This window comes from Crinia signifera, chromosome 6 (genome assembly GCF_055691185.1).
Source record: "Crinia signifera chromosome 6, ASM5569118v1, whole genome shotgun sequence".
Classification (NCBI taxonomy): Eukaryota; Metazoa; Chordata; class Amphibia; order Anura; family Myobatrachidae; genus Crinia; species Crinia signifera.
In genome coordinates, this window is record NC_139222.1 from 12,700,485 (window position 1) to 12,718,833 (window position 18,349).

General features: G+C 49.8%; 1 protein-coding gene across 1 annotated transcript in view; it reads right to left on the reverse strand.

Annotated features, from left to right (window-relative positions):
• LOC146007448 (uncharacterized) overlaps window positions 1–18,349 on the reverse strand; it is a 102,289-nt gene that overhangs the window by 39,908 nt on the left and 44,032 nt on the right.

Sequence of the window (18,349 nt, forward strand, 5' to 3'; positions counted from 1 at the left end):
CACAGCTTTATTTAATTGATGTGAGATTATGCATTCTGTTTTGCTTGTTTATAAGTAACATTACAGGTTATATGTTATATATATTAAAAGTAGCACTTTACAATACTACTATTACCACTCCTAACAACAAACATTCTTAAGGCCCCCATACACTATACGATTTGGGCACGATTTCACCCGATTCGGATGAATCGGGCCATGAAATCGGCCCAAATCGCATGGTTTGACAGCCCCCCCGATCCGATGCGCGGTCCCGTGCGCATCGGATCGGAGTCGGGCAGTCGGACCGGCTGCACATAAGATTTCCTAAATCTTATGTGCAGCCTCCGGGCGGGGGACGCCAGAGCCAGGCAGGGGGAGAGCGGGCAGCGTCAGCGGTGACAGACGCTGGGGAGGGCGATGCTGGAGAGCCGGGCTGGGGACACAGGCAGCAGCGGGCGGGGGTGGACGCCGGTGAACGGAGCTGGCCGGGCGCAGCATGACCGGGGACGGGGAGAACAGAACGCTGCAAGAAAAAAAAAAAAAAACATTACAAATGAATTGGAAGCCAGTGATTGGCTGAGAGAGCTCTCTCAGCCAATCAGCAATTGGCTGAGAGAGCTCTCAGCCAATCACTGGCTTCCAATTCATTTGTAATGTTTTTTTTTTTTCTTGCAGCGTTCTCCCCGTCCCCGGTCATGCTGCGCCCAGCCAGCTCCGTTCACCCCCCCCCCCCCACCGCCCGCTGCCTATTTGACAGCTACAATGCCCGGCTCCCCCCCTGTTGCTCCCCAGTGTCCCTCACCCCGCTCTCCCCCTGCAGCTCCCCGGGAGTTTTATATGATAAATCGCATGGCGATTTATCATATGCACAACTTGGCACATCAAGTGCCTTATCATGATGGAAACCTCCCGGGGAGCTGCCGGGGAAATCGGGTCCGACTTGTCCCTAGGACAAGTCGGGCTAATGTATGGGGGGCCTTAAGGCCCCCATACACTATGCGATTTTCGTCCGATTTCACCCGATTTCGGCCCTTTGGGCCGATAAATCGGGAGAAATCGGACGAAAATCGCATGTGCCTGACATCTGATTTGATCTGATGCGCGGTCCCGTGCGCATCAGATCGGATCAGCGCGTCGGACCTGCTGCACATAAGATATATTGGCATCTGACCCATCATGGGCACATCGTGGGTGCTTTTAGCACCCACGATGTTTCAGATGCGATATATCATTGTGTACAGCTCCAGGTACCTCTTTCCGGTGTGACTGTCGCTGTCCTCCAACCCGTGCAGAAGCAGAAACACGTCACTGGGGGCAGGCGCAACAGGACATAGCAGCAGCAGCAGCTGCACTCAGCGAGTCAGCGACGTGACAGCGTCCCATCCCATCAACAAACACAGTAAATACTTCTCTGGAGCTCAGCCTGAGCTCCGTCCTCCCTGCCCGGCAGAGCATTCTAGTAGGTGGGAGGGAGGGAGGAAGCAGCAGAATAGTCGTGCGGAGAACGGGACTCCCCCTCTCCTCTGCTCAGTGCTGGAGGTGACAGTGTGGCCAGCAGAGCCCGAGCACCCCCCCCCCCCCCCCTGCCCTCTCCCCTGCTGCTGGAGGTCGGTCAGCGTCCGTGCAGGCAGCAGAGCCCGACACCCTCCCCTCTCCCCTGCTGTAATTACACAGGCATATCAGTATTAGCTGCCGGACAGGCAGCAGCATGGACTGTACCCAGTGGGATAGGTGGCAGGACAAACTCTACCCCAGTTTACCTGTGCCAATGGGGCAGTGCTGGACTGGCAGTACTAGTACCCAGTGCCAGCCTGCATTGTCTCAGTGTCTCTGGGGCAGATATATTATAGCGGTGCTTATCGCACCACTATAATACTTCCTGCTTCGCCTCATTAGCGAGGCGAAGCAGGAGGGGAGACCGACAAGATGTATTAACATCTTGTCTGCCAAAGCGGGGGAGCGCTAACTCCCCCCTCCGGCGATGTCCCCTCTTGGAGATAGTGCATCAGTTTACACTGATGCGCTGTCTCCTGTCCCCCGGCCGGCTGGACTGCGCATGTGCGGAATCTCGCTACTTGCAAGATCCCCAGCATAGCACAGAGCCAACAGCAGGGACAGCGCTGTCCCTGCTGTTGAGATAGGGCTTCGCCGGCCTGTTGCTGTTGCCTGCATTGTCTCAGTGGCACATCCAAATTTACATCAGATAAATCACATGTGATTTATCTGACGCAAATTGGATGTAAAGAATGGCACATCTAGTGTCAAATTGTATGTAGGCCTCCTGGGAAGCAGCCGGGGAAATTCAAGGGAAATCAGATGCAATTTTACAGGTAAGATAAATCTCATAGTGTATGGGGGCCTTTACTGCTCCTCCTAGGTCTGCCACCATCTGAGCTTCCAGTAACCTGGGCCTCTCCAGTTTTATCATTTGTTCTTTTAATATTTTATTTCAATAAACTGCTATCCTATGTTTAAATGTTAGTTCTATTATTAACATAATATACTTGATGTATTAAAATATAAACAGACCGAGATTTTAATTTTGTTGTATGTAGGGGGGCCCCAAGCTGACCTTTCGCACCAGGGCCCATGAACCCTTAGCTACGCCCCTGCCTATAACCCTAACCATACACACACACACAACCCGCAGCCTATAACCCTAACCATACACACACTCTGCAGCCTATAACCCTAACCATACACACCCACCAGCCTATAACCCTAACCATACACATACCCCGCAGCCTATAACCCTAACCATACACACACACCCCACAGCCTATAACACTATCCATACCCACAACCCCCGCAGCCTATAACCCAAACCATACACACCCTGCAGCCTATAACCCTAACCATACACACACCCCAGCCTATTACCCTAACCATACACACACCCCGCAGCCTTTAACCCTAACCATACACACACACTGCAGCCTATAACCCTAACCATGCACACACCCCGCAGCCTATAACCCTAACCATACACACACCCCGCAGCCTATAAACCTAACCACGCACACACACCCCGCAGCCTATAACCCTAACCACGCACACACACCCCGCATCCTATAACCCTAACCACGCACACACACCCCGCAGCCTATAACCCTAACCATGCACACACCCCGCAGCCTATAACCCTAACCATACACACACCACGCAGCCTATAACCCTAACCATACACACACCCCGCAGCCTATAACCCTAACCAATCACACACACCCGCAGCCTATAACCCTAACCACGCACACACACACACCCCGCAGCCTATAACCCTAACCACGCACACACAACCCGCAGCCTATAACCCTAACCACGCACACACACCCCACAGCCTATAACCCTAACCATGCACACACACCGCAGCCTATAACCCTAACCATGCACACACACCCCACAGCCTATAACACTAACCATACCCACAACCCCCGCAGCCTATAACCCAAACCATACACACCGCGCAGCCTATAACCCTTACCATACACACACCCCGCAGCCTATAACCCTAACCCCACATACACACCCCAGCCTATAACCCTAACCATACACGCAGCCTATAACCCTAACCATACACACCCACCAGCCTATAACCTCAACCATACACACACCCTGCAGCCTATAACCCTAACCATACACACACCCCGCAGCCTATAACCCTAACCCCACATACACACCCCAGCCTATAACCCTAACCATACACACACCCTGCAGCCTATAACCCTAACCATACACACACACCCAGCAGCCTATAACCCTAACCATACACACACACACCGCAGCCTATAACTCTAACCATGCACACCCCCCGCAGCCTATAACCCTAACCATGCACACCCCCCGCAGCCTATAACCCTAACCATACACACACCCCGCAGCCTATAACCCTAACCACGCACACACACCCCACAGCCTATAACCCTAACCATACACACACACATACCCTGCAGCCTATAACCCTAACCATACACACCACCCACAGCCTATAACCCTAACCATACACACACCCCGCAGCCTATAACCCTAACCATACACACACACACACAACCCGCAGCCTATAACCCTAACCATACACACACCCTGCAGCCTATAACCCAGGGGCGTAACTACACTAAGGCAGCCACCGCCACCGCTTGGGGGAGCGAGTGGCAGCGCTGTCTGTGTGGGCGCCGGCATCCAGCACTTTATACTGCCGCTGCCCACCCCGCCCGCCGCCCGCGCTGGTGGCTGGCTGCACAGCCAGCCCACCCATATTGATGTGACGCGCTGGCGTCACACCGCGCTCCCCCTCCCTCTCCCCCGCCCTGCGCTGCCCTCCTCCCGAGTCCGTACAGAGAGCAGGGCTGGCGTCTAGGCTGAGGGAGCTGCAGCGCGCAGCTCCTCTCATCATCTCCCTTCCCATGGGGCTTAGCAGCAGATCCGGGGCTGGACGCGGCCAGAGGCAGAGCTGGGCTGGCTGGAGGAAGAGACGGGCTGGCTGGAGGAAGAGAGGGGCTGAACGGAGGCAGAGACAGGCTGGGCAGAGACATCCTCCTGACTGACAGCTGGTCTGAATAGCGGCTGGTGGTGGAGGAGCGCGGGCATCTTTAATCCTGGATGGGTGAGCTTAAAGTACATGTCGGCTGTGTGTACTGTAGTGTATGTATATTGTGTGAGTCTTTATGCTGCAGCTGTGTGTATGGATGTGTGCACCTGCTGTGTGTATGTATGCTAAAGTTTGTTTGTGCATGTGGGTGTCTCCTGTGTGTGTGTGCAGGGCCGGCCCTAGGCATAGGCATTAGGCATACTAGGCAATTGCCTAGGCCCTAGGGGCGGCAACGTCCTTTACTATTGGTGGCCAGGGCAACCTCTGCAAAGCAGGGAGGAGCAGTACTGAAGAGGCTCTCTCCCTGCTGTGATTATGATGCCCCCCCCCCGGTAGGTACCTTGCGGGGATCGGTGCTGCGCTGGGTCCCTTTGGCGGATGTGAGGTCAGCAGTGAGGTCCCTGCGGCGGATGGGAATTGGGAACTACTAGTCCCCATCCGCCGCAGGGACCTCGCTGCGGACTTCACATCCACTGCAGGGACCGGGTGCCTATAACACAGGGCCGTATTTCTGCTGCTGGGTCTCCACCAGAAGACAGCCAGGGTCCCGGAGCTTGCTGACCGTGCCAGGAACCGGCCACGCATGGCGTCTCCTGAGGTTGCAGCGCGGAGCACCACTTCCTCCTGCACACTGTTTGGACCGGGTGTCAGCTCATCCAGTGCTCCCCAGACATCAGCAGCCTGCTGCGGGCCCCAGAGCATGGCCACCTGCGAGTACGTAGCTGGGATGCGACTGGCCGGGAGTGGGAGACGGACTGTTCAAATTGTCTAAGCAGGAGCCAGGGGATATCATAAGGTAGTGGTCTGAATGTGCCTTGACTTGTAGTGTGGTGGGATGTATATATGTTTGAGAGCGCCAGTGTGTGTAGTATGAATGACAGCGGCAGTGTGTGTTGTATGTATGAATGACAGCGCCAGTGTGTGTAGTATGTATGCATGACAGCGGCAGTGTGTGTAGTATGTATGCATGACAGCGGCAGTGTGTGTAATATGTATGCATGACAGCGGCAGTGTGTGTAGTATGTATGCATGACAGCGGCAGTGTGTGTAGTATGTATGCATGACAGCGGCAGTGTGTGTAGTATGTATGCATGACAGCGGCAGTGTGTGTAGTATGTATGCATGACAGCGCCAGTGTGTGTAGTATGTATGCATGACAGCGGGAGTGTATGTAGTATGTATGTATGAATGACAGCGCCAGTGTGTGTAGTATGTATGAATGACAGCGGCAGTGTGTGTAGTATGTATGCATGACAGCGGCAGTGTGTGTAGTATGTATGTATGAATGACAGCGTCGGTGTGTGTAGTATGTATGAATGACAGTGCCAGTGTGTGTAGTATGTATGTATGACAGCGGCAGTGTGTGTAGTATGTATGCATGACAGTGTCAGTGTGTGTAGTATGTATGTATGAATGACAGCGGCAGTGTGTGTAGTATGTATGCATGACAGTGTCAGTGTGTGTAGTATGTATGAATGACAGCGGCAGTGTGTGTAGTATGTATGCATGACAGCGTCGGTGTGTGTAGTATGTATGAATGACAGTGCCAGTGTGTGTAGTATGTATGTATGACAGTGTCAGTGTGTGTAGTATGTATGTATGAATGACAGCGGCAGTGTGTGTAGTATGTATGTATGAATGACAGCGGCAGTGTGTGTAGTATGTATGCATGACAGCGTCGGTGTGTGTAGTATGTATGAATGACAGTGCCAGTGTGTGTAGTATGTATGTATGACAGTGTCAGTGTGTGTAGTATGTATGTATGAATGACAGCGGCAGTGTGTGTAGTATGTATGTATGAATGACAGCGGCAGTGTGTGTAGTATGTATGCATGACAGCGTCGGTGTGTGTAGTATGTATGAATGACAGCGCCAGTGTGTGTAGTATGTATGAATGACAGCGGCAGTGTGTGTAGTATGTATGCATGACAGCGGCAGTGTGTGTAGTATGTATGCATGACAGTGTCAGTGTGTGTAGTATGTATGTATGAATGACAGCGGCAGTGCGTGTTGTATGTATGCATGACAGTGTCAGTGTGTGTAGTATCTATGAATGACAGCGGCAGTGTGTGTAGTATGTATGCATGACAGCGTCGGTGTGTGTAGTATGTATGCATGACAGCGCCAGTGTGTGTAGTATCTGTGGTAGAAGATGGTGCTATCTGTGTCCTGGGGAGAGGGGATGTAAAATGGAGGTAGATTTTAACCTCCATTTTACATTTTAATTTGATTGCTCTGCATCAGATGAAAACATTCCAAAGTGCACTAGTGGATGGGGCCTTAACACTTGAAGAGACCCCCTCCCACCACATAACAGAATTTAGCATTATTCGTTGTGCTGTAATGTGAATTTTTGCTCAATCTGGGTGCCATAACGTGAATTTTGGATCATTTTGTATGGCATAACGTGAATTTTGACTCATTCCATGTGATTTTTGGCTTATTCTATGTGGCATAATATGAACTTTAGCACATTCAGTGTGGCATAATGTGACTTTTGGCTCAATCTGTGCGGCATAATATGTAAGGGGCAAGTATAAGGGGCCTGCTATTGTGTTGCATGATGTGTAAAAGGGGTATATGGTGTGCTACAATACATTGAAAGACACACCCCCTTTTGAGTGACCACACCTTCTATTGCTGGAGTGCGCCCCTCGAATATTTGCTGGAAGTGTTAAGTGGTGCCCCAGCTGATATAATTGCCCACCCGTGGTATGTACATGTATAAAATGTCATTAACCAGCATGTTATTTTTGGTGTCTAACCACTAAAGTTTGATGGTATTATCACCTGCTAGGGGGCACCAACAAAAATCTTGCCTGGGGCATCAAATTGGATAAGTAATTGTAAAAAGTAAGTACAGACATTCCTCACTTAACGACCAGGTTCCGTTCCTACGACCCACCCATATCAATGCTCGTCTGGCCGGCTCACGATGTGACGTGCTGGCGTCACACCATGCTCTCCCCCGCCCTGCGCTGTACTCCTCCTGAGTCAGTACAGCGCAGGGCGGGGGAGAGCGCGGTGTGATGCCAGCACGTCACATCCCAAGCCGGCAGAGTACAGGAGGAGGCAGGAGAAGATGCAGCCGGGACCCACAGCCACTTGCTGAAGGAGAAGGGGGCACAGGAGCAGGGTCGCCGGAAGGTCTGCTCCCTAATGTGATGCCCTGCTTCCCACTGCAGCCTCCACGGGGCAATGGCCGCTGCCTCTACGGTACACTGATTGTCTAAATGATTGCTGTCCTTATCTCTGCTGTCTTTATCTCTCTCTGCTGTCCTTATCTCTCTCTCTGCTGTCCTTATCTCTCTCTCTCTGCTGTCCTTATCTCTCTCTCTCTGCTGTCCTTATCTCTCTCTCTCTCTCTCTGCTGTCCTTATCTCTCTCTCTCTCTCTGCTGTCCTTATCTCTCTCTCTCTCTGCTGTCCTTATCTCTCTCTCTGCTGTCCTTATCTCTCTCTCTCTGCTGTCCTTATCTCTCTCTCTCTCTCTGCTGTCCTTATCTCTCTCTCTCTGCTGTCCTTATCTCTCTCTCTCTCTCTCTGCTGTCCTTATCTCTCTCTCTCTCTCTGCTGTCCTTATCTCTCTCTCTCTCTGCTGTCCTTATCTCTCTCTCTGCTGTCCTTATCTCTCTCTGCTGTCCTTATCTCTCTCTCTGCTGTCCTTATCTCTCTCTCTCTCTCTCTGCTGTCCTTATCTCTCTCTCTCTCTCTCTCTCTCTGCTCTTTCTGCTGTCCCGCTCTCCCATGTCTTTTCTCTTTCTGTTGTCCTTTTGTCTCTTTCCACTCTTAGTGAGTACATGCATCCTGGCAAAATATATATATATATATTTTTTTGTCTGTGGGAGGGGGGGGGGGGGGGGGGGGGCGCCACAAATTTTTTAGCAGGGGGGAGCAAAATTTATAGTTACGCCACTGCTATAACCCTAACCATACACACCCACCAGCCTATAACCCTAACCATACACACACCCCACAGCCTATAACCCTAACCATACACACACACCCCACAGCATATAACACTAACCATACCCACAACCCCCGCAGCCTATAACCCAAACCATACACACCGCGCAGCCTATAACCCTAACCATACACACACCCCGCAGCCTATAACCCTAACCCCACATACACACCCCGCAGCCTATTACCCTAACCATACACACACCCCGCAGCCTTTAACCCTAACCATACACACACACTGCAGCCTATAACCCTAACCATGCACACCCCCCGCAGCCTATAACCCTAACCATACACACACCCCGCAGCCTATAACCTTAACCACGCACACACATCCTGCAGCCTATAACCCTAACCACGCACACACACACACACCCCGCAGCCTATAACCCTAACCACGCACACACACCCCGCAGCCTATAACCCTAACCATACACACACACCCCACAGCATATAACACTAACCATACCCACAACCCCCGCAGCCTATAACCCAAACCATACACACCGCGCAGCCTATAACCCTAACCATACACACACCCCGCAGCCTATAACCCTAACCCCACATACACACCCCGCAGCCTATTACCCTAACCATACACACACCCCGCAGCCTTTAACCCTAACCATACACACACACTGCAGCCTATAACCCTAACCATGCACCCCCCCCGCAGCCTATAACCCTAACCATACACACACCCCGCAGCCTATAACCTTAACCACGCACACACATCCTGCAGCCTATAACCCTAACCACGCACACACACACACACCCCGCAGCCTATAACCCTAACCACGCACACACACCCCGCAGCCTATAACCCTAACCATACACACACACCCCACAGCATATAACACTAACCATACCCACAACCCCCGCAGCCTATAACCCAAACCATACACACCGCGCAGCCTATAACCCTAACCATACACACACCCCGCAGCCTATAACCCTAACCCCACATACACACCCCGCAGCCTATTACCCTAACCATACACACACCCCGCAGCCTTTAACCCTAACCATACACACACACTGCAGCCTATAACCCTAACCATGCACCCCCCCCGCAGCCTATAACCCTAACCATACACACACCCCGCAGCCTATAACCTTAACCACGCACACACATCCTGCAGCCTATAACCCTAACCACGCACACACACACACACCCCGCAGCCTATAACCCTAACCACGCACACACACCCCGCAGCCTATAACCCTAACCACGCACACACACCCCACAGCCTATAACCCTAACCATGCACACACACCGCAGCCTATAACCCTAACCATGCACACACCCCGCAGCCTATAACCCTAACCATACACACACACCCCGCAGCCTATAACCCTAACCACGCACACACACACACCCCGCAGCCTATAACCCTAACCACGCACACACACCCCGCAGCCTATAACCCTAACCACTCACACACACCCCACAGCCTATAACCATAACCATGCACACACACCGCAGCCTATAACCCTAACCATGCACACCCCCCGCAGCCTATAACCCTAACCATACACACACCCTGCAGCCTATAACCCTAATCATGCACACACACCCCGCAGCCTATAACCCTAACCAATCACACACACCCGCAGCCTATAACCCTAACCACGCACACACACACACCCCGCAGCCTATAACCCTAACCACGCACACACACCCCGCAGCCTATAACCCTAACCACGCACACACACCCCACAGTCTATAACCCTAACCATGCACACACACCGCAGCCTATAACCCTAACCATGCACACCCCCCGCAGCCTATAACCCTAACCATACACACACACTGCAGCCTATAACACTAACCATACACACACACCCCGCAGCCTATAACCCTAACCATACACACACCCCGCAGCCTATAACCCTAACCATACACCCCCCCGCAGCCTATAACCCAAACCATACACACACACTGCAGCCTTTAACACTAACCATACACACACACCCCGCAGCCTATAACCCTTAACCATACACACACCCCGCAGCCTATAACCCTAACCATACACCCCCCCGCAGCCTATAACCCTAACCACGCACACACACCCCGCAGCCTATAACCCTAACCATACACACACACCCCGCAGCCTATAACCCTAACCACGCACACACACCCCGCAGCCTATAACCCTAACCACGCACACACACCCTGCAGCCTATAACCCTAACCATACATATACTCCCCGCAGCTCATATATTTGAAAAATGCATTGTCTTCTATGTATTATCCTCCAATTTGTGTTTATATACCCACCTGATACTTATTATTATTTTTGTCTTTACCAATCTATTGTCATATTACTGACCTTGTTATCAAGGCTCTTTTTCAAATATATGAGCAATTGTCTTTATATGTATTATATTCCAATTTGTGTTTTTATACCTACTTGAAACTTATTTTTACTTTTTGTCTATATAAAATCCAATTGGTTTAAATACAGCGTGTCCTCCTCATTTTGCTTGGTGTGTTACAAATCCTAGACTAATTTAATTTATACTGTCCTGATTGACAGCGCAGTGGGTAACCCCAAAACAGTATTGTCTGAAGGAAAACTTTGTTTCTCTTCACTAGAGGTCAGGCAGACCTCTCTCCCCTGCAGCAGCCACTCAGTACATTTTTTCAATTGTATATATTTCTCTCTATGAGTCAATTTTAATTTAGATCAACTCTAACAGCGCCGGGGCACTCAGCAGACTTGGAAATTTCCTTTCTCTCCTGAGTAAACACAAAACCCAAAATTTCTATAACCCTAACCATACACACACCCCGCAGCCTATAACCCTAACCATACACACACCCCGCAGCCTATAACCCTAACCACGCACACACACCCCGCAGCCTATAACCCTAACCACGCACACACACCCCGCAGCCTATAACCCTAACCACGCACACACACCCCACAGCCTATAACCCTAACCATACACACCCCGCAGCCTATAACCCTAACCATACACACACCCCGCAGCCTATAACCCTAACCACACACACACACCCCGCAGCCTATAACCCTAACCATACACACACCCCGCAGCCTATAACCCTAACCACGCACACACACCCCGCAGCCTATAACCCTAACCACGCACACACACCCCGCAGCCTATAACCCTAACCACACACACACACCCCACAGCCTATAACCCTAAATGTATTTAATGATACATCACCAAGTTGACGTTTCGGAACGAACGGCCTTTTTGCCAATTTTCAGCTTGCTGCTTGGTCGTTATGCTGTCTGTCTTGACAAAGGGCAGTTTGGTCCGAAACGTCAACTCTCTTCTTAAATTGGATACTGTATGTGTGTGGATTCTCTCACTACTATATACAGGGCCGGCACCACCACTAGGCAGTTTTGGCAGTACAGCCAAAGCCCCCTCTGTGGAGGGACTTGCTGGCAGCTGCAACCCCCCTGTGGAGCAGCTAGGTGGCCCCCCCGCCTGGTGTGCTGAGGTAACTTGCACCAGCGCTGACTATATATACAGTATTAGTAGACTACTGTTCACTCTAGAATTTTTTTAGGGCAGGGTGCTGCCCCCCAAGCGGCACCCCTCCATCACTGATCAAGCATCCTCCCCATTACTGTGCAAGCATTCCCCTGCCCATCACAGAGGCGGCATTTCTCATCCAATAACTTACAGCAGGGTGGGGGTGGCAGCAGCAGGGCGTACCTGAAAATGCTGACACACCACTCTCAGTAGAGGAGGTGAACAGCAGGGGACAGGATGTGACTGGAAGAGCTTACATGCTGCTCTGAGTTTAGCAGAGTGTCGGCTCTTCCAGCCGCCTCCCGCCCCCCCACCGCGCTAACAGGCCGCTCACCGCTGACCTCCCCTGATGAGACTGTCAGCAGAGCTCTGGCAGCTGCATCCCACCCCTCTGCCACTCACAGCCTATCAGCGTCGACACAAGGGTGCAGAATAGGGGCAGGGTGCGGTAATGAGTTTTAAAAAAAGGCAGGGTGCCATCCCTAGTGGGGACACTAATAAGGTGGGTGAAATGTAATAGGATGAGAGACTCAGAAAGTGAGAGATTTGGTGAGAAATCTCCAGTTTTTTTAAAGCGGCAATCATTTACACTGCAAAATCAAACTGGGTTTGCCGTTTAAATGATTGCTGCTTTAAAAAAACCTCGAGATTTCTTACCAAATCTCTCACTTTCTGAAACTCTCATTCAATTAAATTTCACCCTCTATATTTTAGAGCCAAGCATGTGACCAGGGAAAAGTTTTGAAAAGCTTTTGAGACAAGAGCATCCTTCCCTATCAACAGACCCTGCCTCTCAGCAGACCCCTCCCCCATTGTGGCTGCTTCCAGGAATTTCCTGGGCTGGTTTTCTATCCCTATCCGCCCCTGATCCCCATCATCAGAATCCTCATCGTCGACATTCTCCTTAGCGCCAGCTACACCAATATCCTCCTCAGCCTGGTGTACTTCTACAGTGACATTAGCAATCTTAATGTCAGCACGTTGACTACTCCTCCCAACACTTGCAGAAGGTGTGCAAATGGTGGAAGAAACCTTCTGTTCCTGTACAGTATTGGTAGGGTCAGGCCTATACATCACCACTGCGGACACACTTGGACTCTCCTTGGGGATTTGTGATATGTTACAGTAATGCACAGTTGGTTCCTGTGCCTTAACAAGTTTGAATTTTTAAAACTTTTCTACAGGAAGGAGGGCTTACATTTTCATGAGACGCTGAACCACAAGTCATGAACATAAGCCAATGACTTAGGCTTTCCTTGCCACTTCGTGTTGTAAATGTCATATTGCCAATTTTATGTTTCTCCTCAAATAATGTCATTTTTATTTTGTTTATTATAGTCAAATTTGCGTTTTGCTTTTTTATGCCCTCTAGGACATTGGGCATTGGTCTTAGCAGACAATGTTGATGGATTTGCATCGTCAATGTTATGATTGGAGGCAGCAGCTTCAGCACCAGTAGTAGAAAGTGGTTCCTGATCTTTCAACTGTTTGTCCACCATTTATTTAAATAGAAAGCACCCTGGACTGATACAGTAGACTTATAGTGTGTACACACGGTACTTTTTGCCTTCCGATGTTGACGATATAGTCAACATCGGATCGGAATCGTATGCAGATCGTAAGGGTTTTAACCCTTGCGATCCTGATCCGATTCCGATGTGCGTTCACGTATCGCAAGGCAGAAAGTCTTGTCTGCCATGACTATATATATGCAGATCTGCACTATATAGTCAGACTTGTATGCAAATCGGATGTGCCTTAAGATACTATCCATGATCCGATCTGATCGGATCGTGGATAGTATCTAAAGGCACATCTGACCTTGTGTACACACCATTAGAAGTAAACAAAAACAAAGAATGATTCCCGCACCAGTCTTTTATATTCGTGAGACTGTCCTATCTCCTCCAATATGAATATTTTATGGGGAAATTCCCCTTGATTTTTTCCAATGAGGAGGTGCCACCTACTACTTAAGCCAAGACACACATTTTTATAAGAAAAGTAAGTATATTGTAGGTGCACTGAAAGTCACAATGTTTATTTTTAAGATTTAACTTTTATTTAAAAAATAAAAGTTAAATCTTAAAAATAAACATTGTGACTTTCAGTGCACCTACAATATACTTACTTTTCTTGTAAAAATGTGTGACCATTAGAAGTAAGCCTGGACTGATACGGCAAATAGGTCATCCCTGGACTGATATAGCAAACAGAGCACATCTTTTTTTGTGGGGGCCCAAATGAAGCAATATTACTGTTATAATATACTGTTGTGGTAGATCCTGTGTCACAGGTGTAAGATTTGATGGTCTCGTGTGATGATCAGACTGCAGACTCAGGAATTGGTGGTTTGAAACGGGCAGGTTTAATGAAGGACCTCTGCATGAAACAATAATGTTTGCACTAACTTTGATGCAATCAACTGCAGGTTTGACTGGGCACGCAAATACGTCTTTGTGGCAAAACAAAATAATTCAATAATATACTGAAAGAAGGTTGAGGACTTGAGAAACTTGGATCCGGAATCTTTGACTGAAGGATGCGTGGAAGGTAATAAGTTCAGACACCAAAGAAGAGAAGGGTATGATGAGCAATTCGGTTTGGTTACGGTGCTGTTCAACCAAAGGCAAACTTAGCAGCGGAGGGTCAGGAGACAGAGCACTGAAATAAGGATCGCTGGTCAAACTGATGATCAACAGCAGGTAGCACCAGGAAGAGGAATCAGCAAATGACTCTTTGCACTGACACTGGTGAACCCAGGCATATCCCCCTTACAGCAGGAGGGCGGCTGCCATTGGTTACTAGTGCCAGAATCCAGGAAGAAGCAGATCCTGGCAAAAATTATATGTCTGGCCCACCCCAAGATGGGGCCGCCGGCCTCCCAGCACTGTGCCAGACCCTGTAGCTGTCACAGTCCTGGATCTAGCACCCATCATCGCCGACTCCCAGCTGCCCACATGCCTGGCAGACCACACCGAGAGCCACCGCAGGGTGCCAATGGGTGAGTAGCAGACCCACCGCTTCCTGTGGCGGTGAATTGTGACACCCTGTCGCTGAAATGATTAGTTTGTTAAACTGTGCATGTCCTGTTAATACAACATAAGGGTGGGTGGGAGGACAATTCCATCTTGCACCTATTTTCTTTGTATTACAGTATGTGCTCTTTTGAGAATTTTTGGAAAAGTTTTTCAAATCTGCCATCCTGTCTTTCAGCTACCTTGGTGCAACCTTTTGGCCTAAAAACAACATTGTGAGGTGTGAGGTGTTCAGGATAGACTGGAAATGAGTGGGAATTAATGTTATTGAGGTTAATACTGTGATTTTGTCACGTTCCGTGAATCTGGTGAAGGACCAGCTGAAGTGTAGTGGAAGCTGGGTGCTTTGATATAGGGTTGTTGCATGGACAACAGATCAGGATGAGACCAGCTATTAAAGTTAAAACTTTTAATGGGAAAAGTCTGGCACACAATAATGAGGGTGATGAAACAATGATAATATGGATGAAGATAAGGATGAAGGAACTGAAGATGCTGAAGCCAATGAGAATGAAGGTATTGCTGAGTGAGGTCGTGGCTGCAGAGGACCAGGGATACTGGGCCATGGATGATAACAGTCAGAACGTGACGAACCAGGATCACACCTTTGGGGTGTTAGCCCTAATTTCCATTCTGATCCCTATAGGCGGCAATGGAGAATCCGTGGTAGTACTTGGATTATTTGCAGTGGACGACCAGCAAGAGTAGCGAGGTAGAGCGGCTTCACACGAAGAACTGGGAGTCAGGCTGTAGCTGGGAGTAGCTGCAGGATTGTCAGGAGATGCGCAGAGAGCTGCTATCTATCGGACAACATTGTACTGGCTGCCGGTCTGGCCCGGGTTGTCAGTATTTATGCGCTGAGCTGTGAAATAATTGGCCGGGTTGATGACATCACGGCTAGGGCAGCGAGGAATAGGTTCCAGGAACCAACAAGATGGCCGCCTGTAGGGCGACTATTCAGCTGGCAAGGAGCACTACGCGGAGGTGCTGCAGCTGGCGCTTCCTAACCTGAGGCCTAGGAGGACGCGGACGCCATCATGGCGGATCCCGCCACACACAAACCCGGAGCTAGGACGCCAGAACACTGCAGGCCAGGACCAACACCCGGAGAAGGAACAGGGGCCATGGTGGATGACAGAGCGGCAGAGCACTGCAGGCTGGGACCGGAACCAGGAGCGGAGGTGAGCTCCAAGGTGGAGGACATAGTGCCAGGGCACTGCAGGTCATGGACAGCACTGGGAGCGAAGGTAACTGCCATGGTGGTTGTGACAGTACCCCCTCCTTTACGAGTGGCCCCAGGACACTCTTTGGGCTTAGATGGAAACTTTTTATGGAAGTCCCGGATCATTCTGGGGGCATGTACTTCAGAGGCATTGGTCCAAGATCTTTCTTCAGGCCGATAGCCCTTCCAATCAATTAAATACTGTAGACGCTTGTATCTAATGCGAGAGTCCAGAATCCGAGCCACCTCATATTCAATGCCTCTATGCGTAAAAACTTTAGGAGATTTAGGAAGTGCAGCATGAAACTTATTCAAGATTAATGGTTTTAGCAAAGAAATATGAAAGGAATTTGGAATCCTTAAATAATGAGGTAATTTTAATTTGTAGGCCATTGGATTGATGATCTGCAAGATCGGGAAAGGACTGATGAAGCGGGGCACAAACTTCATAGATGGCACTCGAAGTCGGATGTTGCGAGTAGATAACCATACTTTGTCACCCACTCTCAGTGTTGGAATTGATCTTCTTCTATCAGCAAACTTTTTATACCTCTGCAAAGCTTTCAGTAGTGAGCTCCTGACTTTCTTCCAATGCTGACGAAGTTGGCGTAGAGTAAATGCTACCGCTGGGACAGATGTCGAAGGTAGTTGCTGGAAGTCAGGAACTCTAGGGTGGAACCCGTAATTGATTAGGAATGGGAGGAGGAAACATGTAAACGCAAGAAAGTCTGTACATCCTGGTTGACCCTCTCTGTTTGGCCGTTAGATTGAGGGTGGTAGGCTGTACTGAAGTTAAGTTAAATTTTCAAAACCTTGCACAGTGCTCGCCAGAATTTCGCGACAAACTGCACCCCCCCCCCCCCCCCGGTCCGAGACTATCTCTTTGGGAATCCCGTGGGTTCTGAAGATCTCTTTGATGAACAGGCTTGCCAGTTTGGGAGCTGATGGTAGCCCACAGAGAGGTATGAAGTGGGCCATTTTCGAGAATCGGTCCACAACCACCCAAAAGGTATTGTGGCCGTCTGATGGTGGGAGATCGGTGATGAAGTCCATGGATATATGGGTCCAAGGACCCTGGGGAATGGAGAGTGGCATCAATGGACCTACTGGAGCTAAATGGGAGGACTTGTGCTGAACACAACAAGGACAGAAGGAGATATACTCTTTAATGTCTTTTTTCAAAGAAGGCCACCAGTACCTTCTGGAAAGGAATTCGTAGGTATTCTAGATCCCCGGATGACCGGAGAACTTGGAGTCATGGGCCCAACGTAATATCCCTCTTCTCAAACTTGGTTTGACAAAGGTTCTACCCGGAGGAATTGAGATTTGCAGGGGTGTTGTAGCAAAAGCGAGAGGATTGATAATAGGACTTCCCTCGTAGGATTTGGACTCCTCCTCCATCTCCCATGATCTGGATAGGGCATCCGCCTTGCGGTTCTTTGCTCCTGGACAGGAAGACAGTTTGAAATTGAACCTTGAAAAGAACAAGGCCCACCTGGCCTGTCGAGGATTGAGACACTGGGCATTCTTTAGGTATAGCTAATTTTTATGATCAGTCAGTGGCGGATTCAGGGGGGGGGGCACCCGGGCACGTGCCCCCCCTGTCATTAAATTTGTAGATGAGGACCAGAGCTTTCCAACGAGCCCAGCCCCATGTCTCTAGCCCCCCGGGAACCGTAGATATCGCCTGGCAAAGCTGTAACATTTTTTCCCCATAGGATAATATGGGACCCGTCAATTCCGACCCCCACCCGGTTCCGACGGCTGCCAGTTCCCCCCCTGGCATCACAGAAGCTTGTGGTTGATGTCATTCAATTCCAAATCGCTGGGCCTTCAATATAATACCAGAATGGTCCATATCGGTCAATCGGTTCCAGAGATATAGCGTATAAATCGATTTTTTTTATTTTTGAAATGTAATTTCATGGCTGTTCATGTTCTTTGAGGGCACATTACTCTGGAAGCAAACGTCCCAGTTTCACTGGACCAAAATCAATCAAAGCCCACTCAAAAGTTCTTCAATATGATACTTGTCTCATGTAAA